Below are 24,537 nucleotides of genomic sequence, written 5' to 3'. Positions count from 1 at the left end.
TTGGGACAGACGGGCGGACGAACGAATGAACGGACAGACAGACAGAATAACCGTCAGGCATATTGATAAAGGAATATGTTGTCATTGAAGGCACCGCGTTCACGTCTAGATAACTGGAATTGTAGCAGTTCCACAAGGCTGCTGACTAGGCTAAAAATAAACACATCAGTCACATACTCTCACATCCATTGTTGCTTATTAAACACTGTTTGATCAGAATATCCACGTCTGAGCCTGACACGCTTCACTGCACCTTGGCTTAGTCGTTGAGTAAATCTGAGCCGCAGCCTTTGGGGCTTATTGCTGCCAGGCTGCGATCGCATGCTTCTCTTCTTTATCCCTTCAATGTAAAAGATCTCAGCGTTCATTTAACTCTGAGTGTGCAAGTGGAACCAAATGGACCCTTAAGGGTCCTTCTGAACACATTTCTAGCATGAATTCTAACTCAAGAGTAAAAATGGACACGGAGGATTTTACCATGTTCATGCCCATGAATTCTAATGTTAAATCCTATATGAACTATAGCTAGCCATGAACTGTTAATAATTATATATAGGAGTAAAGGATTGCTCTTCTCATCTTCAGCAGGGAAACAGTCTGGTAAATTAAACCAATCAGGCGTCTTAGACAGAATCCACATCATGTGATTGGCTTTCATGTCACGATTATTGTAGCCAACATAATTGTGATATATGGTAATCAAAATGTGCTTAAAACTCTTAAAATGCCACTTACAGTATGATAACCACTTGAACTTTATTTTAAATAGCACCTCTTCACAGCACTTGTACCCCAGCATCCATATTCTGGAGGGAACATCAGTCAAAAATAGCAGATCTACAATCTCACAAGAGATTTGGTGTAGATGGGAAAAGGCACTCCAAGTACAGAACAACCCAGGTCCAGTGTATGATGTAAGGCAATTTCATAAATTAGATACATTTAACTCTCCACGGTATGATCATTGTGAGCGTTCTAATACAGATTATAATAATATTTTTCATCCCAAGTCCAGTGAGTGGAAAAACAGAAGGATGTGCACAAAACCTGTGGCACATCACCCACTCTCCCTCCACACACAACTGGTAGGGATCCAGAACCGGATCGTAACATTGAGGAACCATAATCAGTTCCATCACATTTGGAAGTTGGAACCGTTTCTGGAACCGGTTATATAATTACAATACCAGTGGGTCTCGTTTTTAATTTCAAGGACCACCATAAATCTGAGAGTGTAGAAATGGAACCAAATGGATCCATATTCCATAAGGGACTCTCATGGCTCCATTTGGTTCCATTTCTACACAAAGTTCGAGACTTGTAAAGGTCCATACTGTAACTAACAATCACAGTGAAGGCCAAGATGATATATATTAAAATAAAAAATAAAAATGAAACAATTGTTAAAAGGAACCATTAAGGAATCGGACCGGACAAGAGAGAATCCTTAAGGAACCGGGGAATGGTTAAATTCCTAAAGGATCGCCTTACCTGCAGCCCTCCTACCTCTCCAATCATCTCCATTTCTTTACTCCTCACCCTGGAAGTAATTTCCCTTTCTACAGAAGATGAAAAGCTCCCCATGCGTCCCCCTGAAGGTCCCTACTGGCCTCTTATTCTCCATGCTTCTCATTTTCTCCTCTCATCTCCTTTCTCCTTCAAACCTTCTCTTCGTGTATCCTCACAGCACTCTTCAAGTGTCACCTACTGTATTAGCCACTGAGGCCCTACGGTACAGTATATTCTATACTTCTGTTATATGACTGTATGACAGTATATATAAAACAGCTCAACTTTGAGAAGTGACGTGAATCGGCTTCTTTGCTCCCTGCAGACAGTATGCCAATGGTCAACGCCCGAGTGCAATTTTAGACGAATGTCAACCCACTTTTTGCTCATTTTATAGTGGGATAATGACATGCCAAAAATAGGGCTGCCAGGTTGAAAATGGCTCAGACAGCAGAGAGGCACAGTTCCTGCAGAGACAAACTGCAGGCAAGCCTGCACCATTTTTGCCAGATTGTGAGAGAAACAAGCAAACAGGTCTACGAAAGAAAAGCTAAAAAAAGAAGTGACTACTATAGGTAGCATGATCACACACAGGGGTAATATAAATATGGTGGGGTGGCTCAGAGTAGATGACAGAGTACAGCAACTTGCAATGGGCCTGGTGTACAAGATACACTACACCACTATGATACCCAAGTACCTGTCAAAATACTTTATAAACGTTAAGGATGTCCATAATTACAACACCAGAGGCAGTGCCACAGATCACGTTCAACCCAGAGTCAACTCAAAGAAAGGGTCGAACTCGTTCTTCTGCTACACCACAAAAATGTGGAATGCCTTACCGAAGGCCATAAAGGAGTGTGGATCACTAGCATCCTTTAAAATTGCCCTAAAAAACCACTTACAGGCAGCAGCCGTTCACAACTGGTAAAAACCTAGCCCAACCCTACCCTACCCTCCCTGCCCCTTCCTTGTATATACTGTACATACTGATTGTTTAGACTTACTGTTACCTGCCCCTTCCTTGTATATATCGTATATACTGTACTTACTGATTGTATAGACCTACTGTTTTCTTTTTTTCTTTACATATCTACTGCATAGTACTGTGTTCTATTTGTCTGTCATTCAATGTTATATGAGATACTTTAATGGTTTCCTGTTGAAATAAGCTTAGTCTTTTCATGGATCTCCTTTTAGTAGACCTTGTACCAGTGAACTGTACCGTCATGAATCTGTACATTTTCCTATGCAAACTTCTAATAAAGCCTTCAATCAATCAAAAAAACCATTGAAAATAGCAAATCTACAAGGTCACGTGTCACATCGTGACCTTGTAGATCTGCTATTTTCACAGAATCTTGAAAAATATGAAATATTTTGAATATTTTTTAAACATTCTGACATTACAACACTAGGAATCAAGCCCAAAGAAGCAAGTACACTTTAGAAACAATCCCCCCAAAAAACACAACCACCAATATTTACAAGAGACTTTCCAGGAAGAAAAGAAAGACACGCACAAAGTTGCTTTTAATAAGCAGACTTGGCAACACATGCAGGCAAGAACTGCACTGTTTGCAGGGATATCTAGACTAGAGGCAAAATAACTACGCAGTTCATCGTGATTCACATTATTATCACCCATTATCTGTGTTCTCCTCCCTTGCCAGGGACTAATATAAAGTGTTCTATACTCTAGTCTCATAAAGCGCTGCATGCAGGCTACATAAACTTAACCACCGCTGTCATCATTCACTTTACACACATTTACTGCCCTGTGGAACCTTAATGGCCCACCAAACACCTTTTAGGAAGCCATTCAGGCGAAAGGAGGTGTACTTCTTTGAGTATTAATTTAACTCTGAGCGTTTACAAACGTGTTACATTTTGTCCACGCTAAGCAGATGTACAAGTCGTCTCTGTCGGTTGGAAACCTCACATGTCCAAAACTGTTACTTAAGATTCAAATTCTAAAATAGCGTGACAAGTGTAGTATGATCAAGTAGGGCTTTAATTCACAAAAGGAGATAAGAGCTTGCTGCCTGACATGCAATGAAATGGATATGAGCACCAAGAGTTTTAGGGGCGGTGTCCACAGAGGTGGTTTTATGAGCAGAGTGGTGCATGCCCATGTCCACAGCACTACCTTGATCAACCAACACTGTGCTCAAATGTCCTGTTCCATGTTATTAGCACAAATAGCTAACCTGAAACAATAGTAAACATGGACTTCTCATGCTTGTGATAATGATTCAACTTCTGGTCATATAGGCTATTACCGGGTTGTCAGACACAGCCAGTAGGATCAAAAGAGCAGCGCTCCTCTCCAAAAGTTGAACGGTTTCCAGCTTGAAGCATCCAGGTCACTGTGCCAAAAAAACGCTGGGCGTTTACCATAGAAATGCATGCAAGGCAGATAGGCGCTGCAAGCTAAAAGAAGCAATGCTTTGTTTGGAAGAATGGAAGGGTACATTACAAACGACTAACAGTACAATACTATAAATAACAGAATATGATATAATAATAGACCATCAGCACATCAGAGTTCAACATGCTGTATCCGAGGGGTGACATCAAGCACAGATTATATGAGAAGGTTCACAGTCTGTTAACCAGTTAGTCATGTCTGACTGGGGCTGACCAGCTAATCCAAAACATCCACAGCAGCTGTGTTAACACATTATGGCTGGACTAGAAGCCAGAGCCGTTGAGAGAGAGAGAGAGAGATAGAGACTTCTAAATTCTAAATTAATAATACTAGACGTTACCCGTTCGAATATATGTGCTGCAAAATATGTGCAGAGTGTGGGTTTTGGGGAAAGTAACTGTAACTGCATGGTGCGTGCGTGAGAATATGTGGGAGCATCATAATGTAAGGAGCAGCCCATGGAGGAGTGTATATTTATGATGGATACAAATAATTTAACAGCAAAATTAGGTGAATAGAAGTATGAGGATGTATTTGCTCCACATAAGTTTTCTATACCCGTTGGAAGATGAGACACACATCACCCGTTGCATGCGTGACCCATGCAGAGAGAGAGAGAGAGAGAGAGAGAGAGAGAGAGAGAGAGAGAGAGAGAGAGAGAGAGAGACTGCAACATTCCTAACTGTGAGAGAGGTGTGTGTGGGCCCGGGGCTACAGATCCCATGGCCTGGAGGAACGGACCGTAACCCTGACAACAGGCTGTAGAGCTGTAGAGTGAAGAAACGCTAATAAATCGCTAGAATTTGGGAAAAATGAAATTCGGGCTCCGTCACCGTGTGTATAATGCTAATGACCAATGCCATGTTAAATTTGAGATCAGTCGCTGAAGCGAGTGAATAGATAATGCATTTTGTGACCTACTGACTGACTGACTGACTGACTGACTGACTGACCTCTCTCTCTAATTATATGTTAGATATCGTCGTTGTCAGGTGGAAACCTTGTATGTCCAAAACCGTTCATTTTGCATTTATCATTTTAAAAATGATTTAAACTAGTGAAAACAGACGATCTACAAGCACACAACGCCTCGCGCCGCGAGGCGTTTGTGTGCTTGTAGATCTGCTGTTTTCACTACTTTTGTGTGTCGGCCTTGTATGATGAAACAGGGCTTTACTTTGCGAAAGAAATCTGAAACTTTGGAGATACGAGGTTTCCACCCGACAACGACAAATATTATTTCATCATTTATTGCTTAAACCATCTGATCTTGATTGATTGTATTTTATTTATGGTGGTGTGCTAAGGGAGAACAAGGAAGAATGCTGAAGTAGTGCATGCCATCGGGTGACCAATAGCTCTAGTAGTAAACACTACAGGGTATAGTAATATTGGTATAGTTCCAACCATTGAATCCTGATAATGGGTGAAGCACACACGAAACATGAGCAGTGCGGCAGTTTACCAGCAGCTAAAATGTTGACATGTCACCTCATTCTCCTCATCTTGTGACCAAACTCTAATCAGATGCTGACGTTTTAGAGCAGTGGTTCTCAAACGTTTTCATATCAAGGACCCCCAAATGTATATTTTGGCTGCAGACCCCATCTGAAAATGTTTGTGCCAGGAAGAGAAGATTTATATAGAACTGCTATATTTTTCAATAGCCAACATATAAAGCGGAAATGATTTTGATGTTGTATTAAGTATCCCCCCAAGGGATCCCAATGGTTTAGAGAGCAAAGGAAGCTTTTACTAAAACAGTAGCACAAAGCCATTAGCCGGGGACCCAGTCACCAAAATGGGAGAGGACCTGTGATGTTCTGCCGTACTTTTTATTTCTGTTTTATCTATTAGTTTGGTCATTAAGGTCCACAGAATGAGAGGCCTGCTCTGCCGGAAACATTGCGAAAACAGTTATGGCCGTTTGTATATTCACTGTCCCATTGACTCCACTAGAAATATTAAATAAATTAAAGAAATCTGCTTTAAGTAGCATGTGAGGGGTCAAACTAGGAGTTCTTCACGATTCTGAATCCATTGCAAGCATTTGTTTTGCATGAAAAACATTCCTTGGGCAAAGTTTCGGCCCCCCAAAACTGTGTAAAGTGATGAGTTATCAGTTTTTTCCCCACTTTTCACAGTTTTGGGGGGGCCGACATTTTGCCCAAGAAATGTTTTTCATGCAAAACAAATGCTTGCAATGGATGCAGAATCATGATATGTCACGTTGGGTGCATGCACACCGCATAATGTGTGTGACCCAGGCTCCTCTTCTTCATGTTTTTTCCAGGCTCAACAACCCTGGAAGAACTTGAAGATGTAGCTGTGTAAATATCATCCTACATGCTGCTATCTTTAACTTGTCTAGCCATAACATCAAGTTATTAGCATGCAAAGCATAACTGACTCAGACTGGATGGCCGGGAGATTAATAGACAGAAATAGAGATGTAGAAAGAGACAAACAGAGCAATAGAGGGAGAGAGAGACAGAGACAGACAAGCGACACAAAATCAGATATGAAACAAGGATCTATCAACTCTCACTTTTAACTCTAAATGACTAAAAAAAAAAAAAAAAAATGCAGAACTAATCACTTCAAGGCAGATGTGAATGAAATACATTCACTTCATAATCATGAGATGTCTTCACCTGCCTCTCTTCACATAACACACACACACGCACGCACACGCACACGCACACGCACACACACACACACACACACACTCAGATTTGTCTGATTAGTTCACTCTCCCCACACTGACAGTCAACACTTCAAAAGGTTGTTCTAACTCACATATCAACAGTCATACAGTAACTATAGGGAGAGCAAACCAGGTGTGCACAGCATGCACCTCCAGCTCCCCTGGCACCAAACACTTCTAAAGTTTTGCGAGTGTGTGTGTGTAGCAGGTCTGATCTTCACAATTTCTTGTTTGATGCTAGCGACTTCCGATTGTTGCTAGCGACTGACCAAAATGACTACCACACATATCTTGGTAATTGTTTCGTTACTCGTTTTTTTCTAGACCAGAATGTTAAGAATGCAATGTAGACAGATGCTAGGTTCTAGTATACCTGGGCGCTATCCTAGTTTCCTGTGGCACTAGTACACTGTCTCCATGCTTTTGATGCATGTGTTTACCTTGCTTATTGTCGCTCTGGATAAGAGCAGAGAGGGCGAGATCATTTAGCGACCTCCGACCGGGTTGCAACCTGGTCGGTAGTTTTCAGCGACCGGGTCGCTAAATCTACCGACCGGGTCGCTAAACCGGCCCTAGATTTAGCGACCGGTCGGTGAAAACTACCGACCAGGTTGCGACCAGGTTGGAGGTCGCTAAATGATCTCGCTCCTACTGGAAGAGCATCTGCTAAATGCGTAAATTGAATTTTTCTCAAATCAAGCAGTGCTTAAGTATCTACAGTATGTGTTGGTGTCTGAATAGCAGATGAGTTCTAACAGATCAACCGTTTCTTTTTCCAGCTACTAAAAAAAAGGTTGAATGTGCCTTCCATGCTGTGGGTAAAAACAGTGAAAAGAGATGCATACTAAGTACATAACATAACTATTGGGGATGGATGGTACAGCCATGTACCAGGACCTGGTGTCTTTCTAGCTGTCTAAAAGTCAAACGATGCAGTCCTCTGCGATTTTGTGCATTTATACATTTATAGGAAGATGCAATCTTAATCATTTAAAGTAAACATCTTGAAAGATTACATTATTTTAGTGACTTACTTTTCCACAGACAAAACACACTTTCAAAATAATAATGTGTTAAATATTTCTGCATTACATTTTCTATTATTCTTAATTAATAGCTAGCCTAAAGTACCTCATTGGCAAACTCTATATCTACTGGCAACATATTGTACTGGGCAGCTAGGTTCAATGTGAGAAGACAAGAAAACAAGAAAGAGAAGAGAAGAGAAACAGATTTTCAGGCATAAATAGATGCACTAATGACTTGTGTGTCATGTTGTGAAACATGAGCAGTGTGCTAGCAGCAGCAGAACAGCGCTAAATGTCACGACATTCAGTTGTACAGGAGCGCCAGTAATGCTGAAGATGTCGCAGATGAAAATAGATTACAGGAAGAATAAAACATGTTGATTTCACTGAAAATGTGGCATTTCACCAGACTGGGGTGTCAAAGACACAAAGCTAAGTTATATTTGTATTACTATAATTGTGAGGACCTCAACGTTTTAGGATGTAAACTGTAGCAAATTTGCGCCATTTTTCTTTTTAACTGTAAGCCAAAGCCGAAAAATAGCAGTTCTACAATCATGCTCGCAACGTGTCTCACTGTGACGTATTGTGAGCCTGTAACCTTTCTGTGCACATCACACAGCGCGAGACAAAGTATAATCAAGCAAAATTCTAACTCGAACCCCTAAACCTAACCTTTAAATACCCAGACATCCAAAGTTGGCGATCAGCATTTCCGGGAGGTCCCCTGTGTGCGCAGTGCGCAAGGACACTCCCCAGTCACTCCAGGCTATTATAATGTGTTCCCACTGCTGCCGTTAGGCAGGCGAGGCAAGTAATACCAACATGTAATGTATCGCAATCCACACGACCAGACTATAGGAGAAACCCCATGTGGTCTCCAGCTGCCAACCGTCAGGATGTTGAACAGCGCTAAGCCATGTCACACTTGCAGGCAATATCACTTTATGTATATCAGTGGTTCTCAAAATGGGGTCTGGGGACCCCTTAGGGGGTTCCAGGGGGTCCCCAAGCTAAATGTGTTAATACATCATCACTATAATTTTGGCCACTTTATCTGTTTAGATAGAGATCTACAAGCACACAAAGTGACCCACTGTGAGCTTTGAGCTTGTACATCTGTACGGTACATCTTGTACAACGGAATTTCTAAAGTCTCCCTGTACACATAAAAAAATGATGGATATCCGACATGAGTGTTTGGAGTATCCATTGAGATTTGGATAAGGTTATTGATTCATAATGTGAAAAGCATTAATGATTTGCTGTCTGACATACAGATATGACATACATGATATCAAGGGGCTGCTGAATGACCCATCAACTTTAACCTCTGCTATATCTTTTAGTCTCACATTCATAACCCTCTGAGTAGACAGTATAACGTAGGGGTGGGCGATATGGAAAAATACAATATCACGATGTTGGCCCAAGCTGTATCACGATACATGATTTTATCACGACTCTCTGGGTTCCTTTTGGGAGGTCTAAATTGAACTTTACAAGTATGTAACTCTGACATTATACAAATGAAACCAAATGGACCCTTAAAGGTCCATTTGATTTCTTTTGTATACTGTCAGAGTTAAGTGGAGACCTTGACGTTTGAGAATTACTGATTTAGACCAAAATGCAGGTTCAAATTGAATTCTGCAATGAATCTCTGTATTAACGATTAAACAGGATTAAACAGGCTCCCTCAATTGTATCATGATACAAACGATACCTCTGAAAAGGCATATCGTGGAGACATTGTATCGTCTCAACGATAATCTGGCTATCATGGAGCATCATAGAGAAAAGAAAGCATTTGGCTTCAGGTGAACTGAATTAAATTAACGGAGTGTTGTTGTTACTATGTGCAGTGTATAGCAACACAATTGTTTTGTAATATTTTAATAAATATTAGTTTTTCTGAAAGTTCAGGCTTAAGAAGGCATTTTTAGAATCAGCCTTAGGTCTAAATGGGTTTAAAAGCTTCATGGCCAACAGTACCTCTGCCATCAGAGCTTCAGTTCTAGTGACAGTACAGCATCTGACATAGTAAAAAAGTACAATAATTGCCCCTGAGATGTAGTGAAGTAGAAGTAAGTGAGTACCTCACAATTGCACTTACTGTAAGTACAGTACTTGAGTAAATATACTTATTTACTTTCCGCCACTGGAGCAGTGGTTGGGATGTGGGGTGGCTTGAGGCCAGTTCACGCTACACAACACAAAGTAGCTTATAGTAGAGTCACACAAACAGCCTCTGTCAAAGAGCAGCCCACTGCCCTTCACAGCAACCATGTCATTTCACGGCAACGTGTACACATCTCTCCAGTGCAGCTCCGGGACCTGAGTCAATTCTGTTCCCCTTGTATCCGTTCAAGAAGAAAATTAAAATGCACCCCCCCCCCCTCTTTATGGTAGAAGTTTTGTTCTTTTCTTTTTCTTTTTTTTTTTACTGTTGCAGTTTTCACTGCATCTGTTGGGAATTTCAAATTAAGAATGCAGAGGGGACCGGAGAACGATTTGCACTTGTAAATATTAGCAGGAGGGCTTCCTAATAAAAAAAAAAAAAAAGGAAGAGCGTTAAAAGTCAAATGAGCTAATCGGAGTTGTTTCTCTCAGCTCTCTGCAGATTCTCCTGGGAGATGAAAGAGGAGAGGAAGAGGGGGAATGGAGAAGAGATGAGAAGAGCAGGGAGGAGACTCCGTGCGCAGGGAGATGCAAGAGGCCTTTAGTTATTCATAGCCTCTCCATCAGATTTGTTAAGGGGATTGGAAGCTGACTGTTTGACTCAGGCCGTATTATGTCTCCCTATTCCATTATGTTGATCCGCGGTGTGTGAGGATAAAGAGCTGGCTCACTATTAGCTCTCTGTATAAACAGATAGAGAGACGGTGGAAGCATACTTAGGCTTCGGTGGAAGGTGGAAGGAGATTATAGGAGTGGCGGGTGGTAGCCCAGATTGTCTTTGTTGTCCAGTCCCTGTCTGTCTGTCTGTCTGTCTGTCTCTCTCTTTCTCTCACTCACTCACTCACTCACACACACACACACACACACACACACACACACACACACACACACACACACACACACACACACACACACACACACACACACACACACACACACACACACACACACACACACACACACACACACACACACACACACACACACACACTGCAGAATGTTCATTCCAGTGGATAAAAAAACAAATATGTGATTCACGACACTGACAGATGCTTTAAGCTGCAGAAATCCCTCCCCTGCTGCTCAGTGGCATGCATGCTATACCATACCAAACATGCACCGTGCTGCTCTGTGGACATATTCAGCTCTTTACTAGTCACCTGATCACTCACATGTTCTTTCATGGGCAGGATCAACAATCTGTATAGCAGTAATAAAACACCATCAACATCATCGGTCATAAAAGCCAAATAGGCATACTAATAGACTCTATCAACACTTATGTACAGTACAGTATGTGACATGTACAGTAAGTATACATAGCTAATGTATGTATAATTGCGACCGTAGGTTGCAGTTTACTATCAGAACCGCCACAGCTTGTCCGCATACGTCCGTCTGGACGGGTACCGCCTGACACTATGGTTCCCCTGACACATCACTGTGACATGTGATGTCACCCGTGATGTCACAGTGATGTGTCAGGGGAACCACAGTGTCAGGCGTGGTCTATGGGTTGGCCGCTCTGACATCACACTTTGACATCACTGTGATGTCATGGGAACCACTTTAACAGAATACTTTTTATGCCCATATATGGAGATCCCTGATGTCATCAATATTAAGCCCATATCTAACAGGACTTCAAATGGGAATGCCCATATATATATAAACTTTATTACAGGCTCAGGGCCCACAGGGTAAAGACAACACATTACAAAGATAAGAAAATAAAATAAAAGAGTACATTCACCAAGCCCACACCGGAGCTACAAGAGGCACTCATACTGTTTCAATGTTCACCGAGCCCCACCGGAGCTAAAGAGGCACTCATGCCAGTGTCCTCTAATGGAGGACGTGTACCTGACAGAGCTACGGCCAGGGTCTGTCATCTGTCCAATTAATCCATTCAATGAGCGATCCAGCCTGCAAATGAACTTGTAAGTCAGGTTCCTCAACAGAGCCATGAAAGTGGTAAGACCCAACGTAACAAAGAGCTCACTGGCTCTTGTGCTCCTGGGTTTCTTCAACAGTATACGAAGGCAGTCATTGTAGGCTACTTGCAGCTTCCGTAAGCTCTCTCTCTTATACTTCACCCACAGAGGGGCTGTATATAGAGGGGTGCAGTAAGCTCTAAACAGGTTTACTTTAACATCAGTAGTACAATGGTGAAATTTACGAACCAACATGTTTGCTTGTACATAAAGCATTCTACTCTGTCTTGACATATCCTCATCATCATCTAGGGTGTCTGTAATAATATGCCCAAGATATGTTGTACTTTTTGACACACACATTGTTTGGCCAGACAGGTAAAAGGCAGGAAACTTGATTTCTAAGTCATCCTTTGTTCTACAGATCAAGACCATGCTCTTCTTAGCATTATACTTAATATCAAAGTCAATCCCATAATTAGTGCAGATATTGAGCAGCAGTTGGAACCCACTGCTACTCGGGGAAAGTATAGTTAGATCGTACATAAAATGATTTATAAGGGTTTCTCCGATCATACAACCTGTACTGCACCCTCCCAGCTGTTTAGACAGGTCGTCCATATATAAATTAAAAAGGGCGGGGCTTAAAATCCCCCCCTGTCGGACTCCATTACCCACCTGAAAGGGGGTGGATAAGGTGCTCCCCCATTTAACTTGCATTTTCTGGTGAGAATACCAATAAACTAGAATTCTTATTAAGCAGCTAGGCACACCCCTAAGCTTGAGCTTATTAAAAAGCTTATAGTGATGGATACAATCGAAGGCTCTGGATGCATCAATAAATCCAACAAGCATAGTAGAGCCCTGCCTTCTATAGGTCTCCACTGCTTCTTTCAGAGCATAAATGCAAAGGTCTGTACTATGCTTAGGCTTAAAGCCAAACTGATTGTCAGTCGTAGTTATATATACACTTAATCTGTTCAGAAGTAGTTTTTCCAAAACCTTGGACAGTATACTAGCTAGAGCTATGGGTCTGTAGTTGTCTTTACTTCCTACTTTCCCAGCCTTATCTTTTATTACAGGGACCAGAACTACACTTAGCATGGAGTCAGGTAAAGTACCATGAGTCAACATCCCTGTGAAACAGAGAGACAGCAACACTGCCAATCTTGGACCAGCTAACTTTAAGTGCTCAGCTGTTATGTTATCCAGACCACAGGATTTTCTGTCAGCAAGTTGCTCTATGGCTTTAAAAACCTCATGGATATTAAAAACAGTGCTTTGTTCTTCCATTATGCCTACATGATAAGGCTCACCTTTGACACTATTAAACATCGCTTCATAGTGCTGCCTCCAGAGGTCAGCAATGCCAACTGGATCTGTTACCCCCTCTATATTACATGGGAGAGCTGCTTTTGCCCTGTTTAGGGACTTTACCTCTTTCCAAGGATTAGTGATATCATTATTAATCAGATTGTCAGCCATAGAGTGAGCACTCAGAGTCTGCTCTTGCTTAGTTATGTACCTTAATGCATATTTGTATTTTGCATTAGTTTTCTTTTTATGTTCTAGGACAGGTCCCAGTCTGGGTCTACCAGCTATTACCCAGGCCTTATGGGCCTCATTGGCCTCTGCATGGTGGCAAGCAACCCATTTATTCCACCCAGGCTTGATGTTCTTAGCCTTCCTAGGGCGTGTGAATAAAGACCTGCTAGCCTCCTGATATATAGAGGAAGACAGCCCATATCTGTGTGAGTGGTTCAGACAGGGATCTCCATGTATGGGCATAAAAGGGATTGTATTTATGATGTCAGATGTGATAGACGTCATAGGATTTTCACATAACAAATAACTGAGTAAGCATGTTTGCTAACTGGTCCGATATACATCACTGGCCAGACGGCCAAGACACGTCGCTCTGAGGCGTCTTACTAGTATAGTACCAAAGTGACTGCAATAGTGACACTATAGTTAACAGTGTAAAGTGCAGAATAATACTGAAAATAACAGTAAAAACGTTTATATTTGTGGAAAGACCACCAACAAAAAATAAAATCAAGTGTAAAAATCCAGACAAATACCCATTCACTTGAATGGAATGTTAATACTTCTGCAACCAGCAGGAGGGGAAATAGCGACACCCTCTAGGCCATTCATGAGAACTGCACCGTTTTAATGAATTCCTTATTGGCTTCATGTCCAGAACAGAATGTTTGCCGCCTGGTTACAGTCTGTATGACTTCAGTGAGGTTAGAAGTCAAATGTCCTGGGAATAGAACGTGTCTCTGAGCCAGTGAGCTGGTTGCATCCACACACCTGGTGCTACAGTACTGAACTACAGCTAATTGGTTGAAAAGCAAAGAATGTGAACTGAGAGAGAGAGAGGAAGAGATGTAGTTAATTACTGGCTGTTAACATCTCACTTCTACAACCTCCACAACACACCATACTAAGACACAGTCACACACACACTTATGCCCACGTGTGTGTGCGCGCTCACGCACTCACTCACTCATGCACGCACGCACACACACACGCAAACCTGCAGATGCACGCACGCAAACCAGCAGATGCACGCACGCACGCACGCACACGCTTGCTCGCTGTGCATTTAACAACAGCCTCTTGGTGCACGCTTCATTGGTGAAATGGGAACGACTCTGCAAGCTTCCAATTAGCAATTTATCAAAACTGCTGCTATTCCATAACACTGTATAATCCCCGCTGTTAATTTATCAAGTTGTAACTCCGAGTAAAAGCGGACTATAAAAAATGGGACCAAATGGCTCCCTGCTTGGCCCTCAGCATCAAGGGTTAGATCGGGATATTAACGTCACATCCAGGGGGCCTACTTGCACATCAAGCTAGGGGTGGGCAATATGGTGATAATTATCGTTGAGACGATACAATGTCTCCACGATATGCCTTTTCAGAGATATCGTATAATATCGCGATACAATTGAGGGAGCCTTGTAAAAAATCCTGTTTAATCGAGATTCATTGCAGAATTCAATTTAAACCTGCATTTTGGTCAAACTTTAAAATGTCAAGGTCTCCACTTAAAGTGATAGTTCACCTATTTTTGACATAAAGCTGTGTGAAATACTTGCCATTAAAACAGTGGTTAAAAATGTATTAATTGATTACCAGAGTCCCGTGGTCAGAGTTCTGGTCAGTTTTAGATGAATATTAAGTAGTTCCAATGGGGTGGGGGCCATTTGGCGTGGCCCAATCATTGAAAATAGATTAATCCACAAAACTAGCGTCATTGGTATTGTTGGCCTATTTCTACCATATAGAGCGAGGTTTCGTTCTGATCAGCTGACTGCAAAGCACCTTGTTTTGGGGAAATACGTTGCAGCGGCGTAGTGATACTGGACACAAAAAATAGTACCATGTGACAGAGGGGTCAAAGTTGAACGAAAGTTGGTCCATTTGGTAGAAATAGGTCAACAATACAAATGACGCTAGTTTTGTGGATTCATCTATTTTTAATGATTGGGCCATGAGCCTCTGCCAAATCACTGGAACTACTTTATATTCATCTAAAACTGACCAGAACTCTGACCACGGGACTCTGGTAATGGATTAATACATTTGTAACCACTATTTTAATGGCAAGTATTTCACACAGCTTCATGTAAAAAATAGGTGAACTATCACTTTAACTCTGACCCGTAAGGGTCCATTTGGTTTCATTTGTATACTGTCAGAGTTACAGACTTGGAAAGTTCAATTTAGACCTCCAAAAAGGAACCCAGAGAGTCTAGTTTTTGTCAAGTAACTTGAAAATTAACCATAAAAACTATGGAGCCAGATCAGTCTCAATAATCATGAATGTGTGTCTCCAGTTTTGAAATTTGTGTGCCCACATTTTGAACTCACATGCCCAGATTTGAAACTCACAAGGTCAGATTCTTGTGTGTTTTGTATCTGTGATTTGTATCTGTGTTTTGTGTTTGTGTTTTGTATTTGTGATTTGTATCTGTGATTTGTATCTGTGATTTGTATCTGTGATTTGTATCTGTGATTTGTGTCTGTGTTTTGTGTCTGTGCTTTGTGTTTGTGTTTTGTATCTGTGTTTTGTATCTGTGTTTTGTATCTGTGTTTTGTATTTGTGTTTTGTATTTGTGATTTGTATCTGTGATTTGTATCTGTGATTTGTATTATTATTTGTTATTTGCATCTCTGATTTTTATCTGTGATTCAAATCCACAAAATACAAACACAAAACACAGATACAAAACTCAGATACAAAACACAGATACAAATCACAGATACAAATCACAAATACAAAACACAAACACAAAACACAAATCACGGATACAAATCTTTTTGAGACTCTTCTGACTGTGGGCGTAGACAAACGTCATCATTGGCTGAGGAACCCAATTCCTCAGCCAATAACACCTTTTGCCTCCTCCCATTGGCATGGTTGCCATGTTTGCTAAAAGTAAGTTATCTGGACTTTCTTATCTATAAGTTCAGCTATACATGAATATATCCATACCATATCTTGTCTTACACAATCAGTCAATGGTGAATGGACTAATTGCGACCGTCAGGTCGCAGTTACTATCAAAACCTCGACCAGGTGTCCGTCTGTCAGTCTGTCAGTCAGTCCGTCAGTCTGTCACACGTCACACTATTGCCCTGCTCATATCTCCGCAAACGTTGCACCGATCCATGCCAAATTTTGCACACACTCCTTGCCTGCCACATGGCCCTCTTTTAGCGCCACTATGAGGCCGATTCCTGCAGAACCCATATTTTGGACACTGCGCCTAAAATGTGCCCTAAAATCACGCAAGTCGGTACACAGTATGTCTACACTCATCTCATCAACATGGATCTGTCCCATTTAGCGCCACCTTCAGGCCGATTTTTTAAAACACATTTTTGGACACTACTCCTACAGATTTTGCCCTAAAATCACGCAAATCGCTACACAGTATGTCTACACTCATGTCATCAACATGGATCTGTCCCATATAGCGCCACCATCAGGCCGATTTTTTAAAACACATTTTTGGACACTGCTCCTACAAATTTTGCCCTAAAATCACACAAATCGGTACACACTTGCTCTACACTCATGTCATCAACATGGATCTGTCCCATTTAGCGCCACCTTCAGGACGATTTTTTAAAACACATTTTTGGACACTGCTCCTACACATTTTGCCCTAAAATCACGCAAATCGCTACACAGTATGTCTACACTCATATCATCAACATGGATCTGTCCCATATAGCGCCACCATCTGGCCGATTTTTTCAAACACATTTTTGGACACTACTCCTACAGATTTTGCCCTAAAATCACACAAATCACTACACAGTATGTCTACACTCATGTCATCAACATGGATCTGTCCCATATAGCGCCACCATCAGGCCGATTTTTTCAAACACATTTTTGGACACTGCTCCTACAAATTTTGCCCTAAAATCACACAAATCGGTACACACTTGCTCTACACTCATGTCATCAACATGGATCTGTCCCATTTAGCGCCACCTTCAGGACGATTTTTTAAAACACATTTTTGGACACTGCTCCTACACATTTTCCCCTAAAATCACGCAAATCGCTACACAGTATGTCTACACTCATATCATCAACATGGATCTGTCCCATATAGCGCCACCATCTGGCCGATTTTTTCAAACACATTTTTGGACACTACTCCTACAGATTTTGCCCTAGAATCACACAAATCGCTACACAGTATGTCTACACTCATGTCATCAACATGGATCTGTCCCATATAGCGCCACCATCAGGCCGATTTTTTCAAACACATTTTTGGACACTGCTCCTACACATTTTGCCCTAAAATCACACAAATCACTACACACTTGCTCTAAACTCATGTTATCAACATGGATCTGTCCCATTTAGCGCCACCTTCAGGCCGATTTTTTCAAACACATTTTTGGACACTGCTCCTACAGATTTTGCCCTAAAATCACGCAAATCGCTACACAGTATGTCTACACTCATGTCATCAACATGGATCTGTCTCATATAGCGCCACCATCAGGCCGATTTTTTCAAACACATTTTTGGACACTGCTCCTACAAATTGTCCTGAAATCACACAAATCGGTACACACTTGCTCTAAACTCATGTCATCAACATGGATCTGTCCCATTTAGCGCCACCTTCAGGCCGATTTTTTAAAACACATTTTTGGACACTACTCCTACAGATTTTGCCCTAAAAATCACGCAAATCGCTACACATTATGTCTACACTCATGTCATCAACATGGATCTGTCCCATATAGCGCCACCATCTGGCCGATTTTTTCAAACACATTTTTGGACACTTTTTGGGTAAAGTGGTGATAAAATTGGAACGATACAGAGAAGATTAGCATGGTGCCTTCATTATGCTAATCTTCTCTGTATCGTTCCAATTTTAGCCCAAAGACAGTGCCCAGTTGCCAACAAAGGGCATTTTGATAGTGCATTTGAAACGGCTTGGAATTACAGACAGACAGAACATGACATTTAAATATCCGAGTGGTTGTTTTAAGGCTAAAACCTGTATAAAACCGTATTATGGACCAATATTTATATAAGATATATATTTTGAAAAACATGGTGGGGCCCCTTGAAAAACAAATCAAATACTAGAAGCAGTGCTCTTCCGAGCACAGGTCTCCACCAGGCCACACAAATCGGCCTGTTATAGCGCCACCATGAGGCTGATTTAAAAAATGTGGGGCAGAGGTTCTGAATTAGCATCCAGGGAGTGTGTGTGCTCAGTTTGGCAGCGATCGGGCCAACGGCGCCGGAGATTTGCTGGTAACAACCAGGCCACACAATTCGGCCTGTTATAGCGCCACCATGAGGCTGATTTGAAAAATGTGGGGCAGAGGTTCTAGATTGGCATCCAGGGAGTGTGTGTGCTCAGTTTGGCAGGGATCGGGCCAACGGTGACTGAGATTAGCTGCTCACAAACTGCGAGGACGGACGCACGCACGCACGGACGGACTGACGCACGGACGGACGGACGGACGGACGGACGGACGGAGGGGAAAACATACTCTCCCTCAGCCTTCGGCTGGTGGAGACAATGAATACTGTATAGCCACTATCATTGCTGCCACCGAAACGGGAGTGCAGCAGCGGCCCATAAGAGTTATCTGCATTTAGCCTCTACAACGTCTGTGTGCATATGTATTTAGTACATAAAAATAATGTACCAGTAAGACTCCCTAATCGGAAAATAAGCGACCGTCAGGTCGCAGCGTGATTTTAGGCCAAAATGTGTAGGAGCTCAGTGTCCAAAAATGTGTTTGAAAAAAATCGGCCTGATAGTGGCACTATATGGGACAGATCCATGTTGATGAGATGAGTGTAGACATACTGTGTACCGATTTGCAGGATTTTAGGGCAAAATCTGTAGGAGCAGTGTCCAAAAATGTGTTTGAAAAAATCGGCCAGATGGTGGCGCTATATGGGACAGATCCATGTTGATGATATGAGTGTAGATATACTGTGTAGCGATTTGCGTGATTTTAGGGCAAAATCTGTAGGAGTAGTGTCCAAAAATGTGTTTGAAAAAATCGGCCTAAAGGTGGCGCTAAATGGGACAGATCCATGTTGATGACATGAGTTTAGAGCAAGTGTGTAGTGATTTGTGTGATTTTAGGGCAAAATGTGTAGGAGCAGTGTCCAAAAATGTGTTTTAAAAAATCGTCCTGAAGGTGGCGCTAAATGGGACAGATCCATGTTGATGACATGAGTGTAGAGCAAGTGTGTACCAATTTGTGTGATTTTAGGGCAAAATTTGTAGGAGCAGTGTCCAAAAATGTGTTTGAAAAAATCGGCCTGATGGTGGCGCTATATGGGACAGATCCATGTTGATGACATGAGTGTAGACATACTGTGTAGCGATTTGCGTGATTTTAGGGCAAAATCTGTAGGAGTAGTGTCCAAAAATGTGTTTGAAAAAATCGTCCTGAAGGTGGCGCTAAATGGGACAGATCCATGTCGATGACGTGAGTGTAGAGCAAGTGTGTACCGATTTGTGTGATTTTAGGGCAAAATTTGTAGGAGCAGTGTCCAAAAATGTGTTTGAAAAAATCGGCCTGATGGTGGCGCTATATGGGACAGATCCATGTTGATGACATGAGTGTAGACATACTGTGTAGCGATTTGCGTGATTTTAGGGCAAAATCTGTAGGAGTAGTGTCCAAAAATGTGTTTTAAAAAATCGGCCTGAAGGTGGCGCTAAATGGGACAGATCCATGTTGATGAGATGAGTGTAGACATACTGTGTACCGACTTGCGTGATTTTAGGGCAAAAATTGTAGGCGCAGTGTCCAAAATATGGGTTCTGCAGGAATCGGCCTCATAGTGGCGCTAAAAGAGGGCCATGTGATAATTGAGGTTGTGGTTTGGCAGGCAAGGAGTGTGTGCAAAATTTGGCATGGATCGGTGCAACGTTTGCGGAGATATGAGCAGGGCAAAAGTGTGACGTGTGACAGACTGACGGACTGACTGACAGACTGACAGACTGACAGACGGACACCTGGTCGAGGTTTTGATAGTAACTGCGACCTGACGGTCGCAATTAGTCCATTCACCATTGACTGATTGTGTAAGACAAGATATGGTATGGATATATTCATGTATAGCTGAACTTATAGATAACTTACTTTTAGCAAACATGGCAACCATGCCAATGGGAGGAGGCAAAAGGTGTTATTGGCTGAGGAATTGGGTTCCTCAGCCAATGATGACGTTTGTCTACGCCCACAGTCAGAAGAGTCTCAAAAAGATTTGTATCCGTGATTTGTGTTTTGTGTTTGTGTTTTGTATTTGTGATTTGTATCTGTGATTTGTATCTGTGTTTTGTATCTGTGTTTTGTATCTGTGTTTTGTGTTTGTATTTTGTGGATTTGAATCACAGATAAAAATCAGAGATGCAAATAACAAATAATAATACAAATCACAGATACAAATCACAGATACAAATCACAAATACAAAACACAAATACAAAACACAGATACAAAACACAGATACAAAACACAGATACAAATGACAGATACAAAACACAAACACAAAACACAGACACAAAACACAGATACAAATCCCAGATACAAATCCCAGATACAAATCCCAGATACAAATCACAGATACAAATCACAAATACAAAACACAAACACAAAACACAGACACAAATCACAGATACAAAACATACACGAATCTGACCTTGTGGGTTTCAAATCTGGGCATGTGAGTTCAAAATGTGGGCACACAAATTACAAAACTGGAGACACACATTCATGATTATTGAGACTGATCTGGCTCCATAAAAAACCAACGTGAAAAAGAATCGTGAAAAAATTTGTGTATCGTGCTACAGCTTGGGAAAATATCGTGATATTGTATTTTTCCATATCGCCCACCCCTACATCAAGCCACCTGCTTTATGTGCCACATATGGCTTAGCAAGGATTACTTACTTAAAAAAATCAAACCAAGTTTGAAGTGAGCGGTGGATGTCAGCAGTTCATTTCGTTAATCTGTGTGTGTGTGGCCGTGTGGCTGTGTGTGTGTGTGTGTGTGTGTGTGTGTGTGTGTGTGCGTGTGTGTGTGTGTGTGTAGCAGTTCATTTGAGGGTCGCCTGTGTGTGTGTGTGTGTGTGTGTGTGTGTGTGTGTGTGTGTGTGTGTGTGTGTGTGTGTGTGTGTGTGTGTGTGTGTGTGTGTGTGTGTGTGTGTGTGTGTGTGTATGTGTGACTCAACAACGCCACTTAGTCACCAGCGGTATTGCAGCTCATGCTAACATACTTAGTATGGAGAGTAAAAAAATACTATCATCATTCATCATGCCTTCATTTTTATTTTTATTTTTATATTTTATACCTTATTTTACATTCTATTTTATATATGAATCTTAATTGATTGTTGTTATCTCTATGAATGTTTTTATTTTGTTCCATGACACTGTAAAGCACTTTGTAAACATTGTTTTCGATAAATAAAGTTTATTATTATATTATTATTATAACATATAACATACATACTTACGGACGTAGTCAAGTATAGGAATCGGTGTGACTGACGCTCAAAAATCTAACCATAATTTTCCAGAAAGGGTCGATTGGGTACATATTTTACAGTAAATGAACAGTTTTACAGCATACAACAGTGGGGCTGTTATTGTGTGAGAAAATGACAGAAGTATTGATCCACTGCACACTGCACTGCTATGAAACCTCCTCTTCTTCACCTCTATCCCCCTTCCTCCTGTTTGACATTCATATCCTGTATACCCCCCAACACGCACGCACGCACACGCGCACACGCACACACACACATTTCTTTCTTTTTTTTAAATTATTATAAAACAACTATTTCTCTTGTGAGGACCAGAAAATGACAAGTTTTCCCTTAGTAAAGGTGGTTCCTTTTAAACGTTGGGTATAATCTGAGCTATTATTAGTATTATTATTATTATTGTTATTATTATTATTCCCTGTGAAAATGGTTGAACAACAAATGGAACTCTAACCCTCATTGTGATGGGACTTGAACCGGCACACAATAATATTCACCTTTGGGGAAACAAACCCACACTGCACCACCAAGCTGCTTGTACAACACATGGGACTCTAACCCCTAACAGTTATGGGATTTGAACCGGCACACAATATTAAATTGACTATATTAGTTATGGGACTGTAGCCACAGCACCAGGGGGACATTAGCTTCATAAAACTATTCATTCAATAAATGGGAATCTAACCCTCACAACATTAAAATCAAGACTTTACTCCTAACAGTAGAGGAGTAAAATAGAGACACATTACAAATACAGTACATAGTATGTTACTTATAGGTAATACGAAAATAAAATTATAGCAGCAGAGAGACTTAGAACGGAGTTGACAGTTTGCACAGGGCTGCTCCATTAGTGTCTAATACCCTCCAACACACACACGCACACACACACACACACACAGCAGTATGTCAGGAGAAACAAGTGTAGAGTGGAACTGAAAGCTAGTGCCAGCTCCTGAGAATTGGATATGGCACACGTACGCGTGTGTGTGTGTGTGTGTGTGTGTGTGTGTGTGTGTGTGTGTGTGTGTGTGTGTGTGTGTGTGTGTGTGTGTGTGTGTGTGTGTGTGTGTGTGTGTGTGTGTGTGTGTGTGCGTGCGTGCGCGCGTGCGTGCGTGCGTGCGTGCGTGTGAGAGAGAGAGAGAGAGAGAGAGAGAGAGAGAGAGAGAGAGAGAGAGAGAGAGAGAGAGAGAGAGAGTGTGTGTGTTGGTCATTGTCATTGGGGGAGGTCAGGGAGGAGCATTCACCTCGCTCATCAATGCTATGCCTCTAAACATTAGAGAGAGGAAAAGAAAGAGAGATAAATGACACACAGAGAGAGAGAGAGATTAATGACACAGAGAGTGGGCAAGCGAGAGAGAGAGAGAGATAAAGAGAAAGAGAGAGAGAGAGAAGAGAGAGAGATGACACAGGCACAAGAGTGAGAGGAATGGATGGATGGAGGAGGACAATGTGTTGTGAGCTTGTAGATCGGTTTAGACCACCTAAACCTAACCTCAGTAAAATTAACGCTGGTGACTGTTAACCTGGTCTAACCAACGGGAGATCTAACCAATGCTCAGTCCCGGTGTTTCTGTCCCACATCAGCGATATGTGTTGATATGATTCATAGACATGTAACGATTTAAATCAATGTAATACAAAAAAAATAAAAATAAAATCGAGAGGAGAGGGGAGGTGTGTTGTGTCTGTGACCAGCTGATGCTTGTTGACGTTCGTTAATCCATCAAGGAAGGCAATTATGTTTCTGCTATCAAATAATATATAAATCTATTCTAAGATAGCATCAAAGCCAAAGCTTTTTTTTTTAGCCTATTGCCTAATGATTCATATTATTTATTCTCTCACCCGCCAATACAATGTATCTTTGACAGGCCAACATTGACCCAAAGATCTGTCAACCAATTTACCAAGACAAGACAGGAGAGCGTGGAGAGAAATACTGAGATTAAACGGATAGAAATAGGAGGGCTTCTAATGAGCAGGTTATCACACACACACACACACACACACACACACACACACACACACACACACACACACACACACACACACACACACACACACACACACACACACACACACACACACACACACACACACACACACACACACACACACCCACCCACCCTCAGGGTCACGAGGTAGGTGGATTCTGATCTCACTGCCCTTCTCACTTCTCAGTAGAGAAGTGAAAAGTACATGTTCACCTTTGTGCATGTGCACGAACTGCGAATGTGTGTGTGTGTGTGTGTGTGTGTGTGTGTGTGTGTGTGTGTGTGTGTGTGTGTGTGTGTGTGTGTGTGTTAATCTGTGTATGTGTGTTTACATGCATGTTTCTGTGCATGACCGGGGTCTGAACGAGGCTGACAGTAATGAGACACAACGAGCCTGTCCAAATGGGAATGTGTGAGCATGCACGTGCACCCGCTTAGCATGGGGCGCACGTGCACCTGGTTAGCATATAGGGTGTACGTGCAGAGCGCCGCACACGTATGTGTGTGTGTGTGTGTGTGTGTGTGTGTGTGTGTGCGTTCCGTTTTAAAAAGCACGTATTGGTTTCCTTCTGTGTGTAAGCCTCCATCTGGTTGTGCGTGAGTGTGCGAGTGTACGCGTGTGTGCGTGTGTGCGTGCGTGTGTGTGTGTGTGTGTGTGTGC

General features: G+C 41.8%; 1 protein-coding gene across 1 annotated transcript in view; it reads right to left on the bottom strand.

Annotated features, from left to right (window-relative positions):
- The window catches only part of itfg1 (integrin alpha FG-GAP repeat containing 1), a 210,236-nt gene that overhangs the window by 151,750 nt on the left and 33,949 nt on the right, over nt 1-24,537 (bottom strand). The gene's annotated exons all lie outside the window — the stretch shown is intronic.

The sequence above is a fragment of the Nannobrachium achirus genome (assembly GCF_963921795.1).
Source record: "Nannobrachium achirus genome assembly, chromosome: 7".
NCBI lineage: Eukaryota > Metazoa > Chordata > Actinopteri > Myctophiformes > Myctophidae > Nannobrachium > Nannobrachium achirus.
The sequence above is the reverse complement of the archived record's forward strand: the minus strand, read 5'-3'. Positions and strand labels throughout refer to the sequence as shown.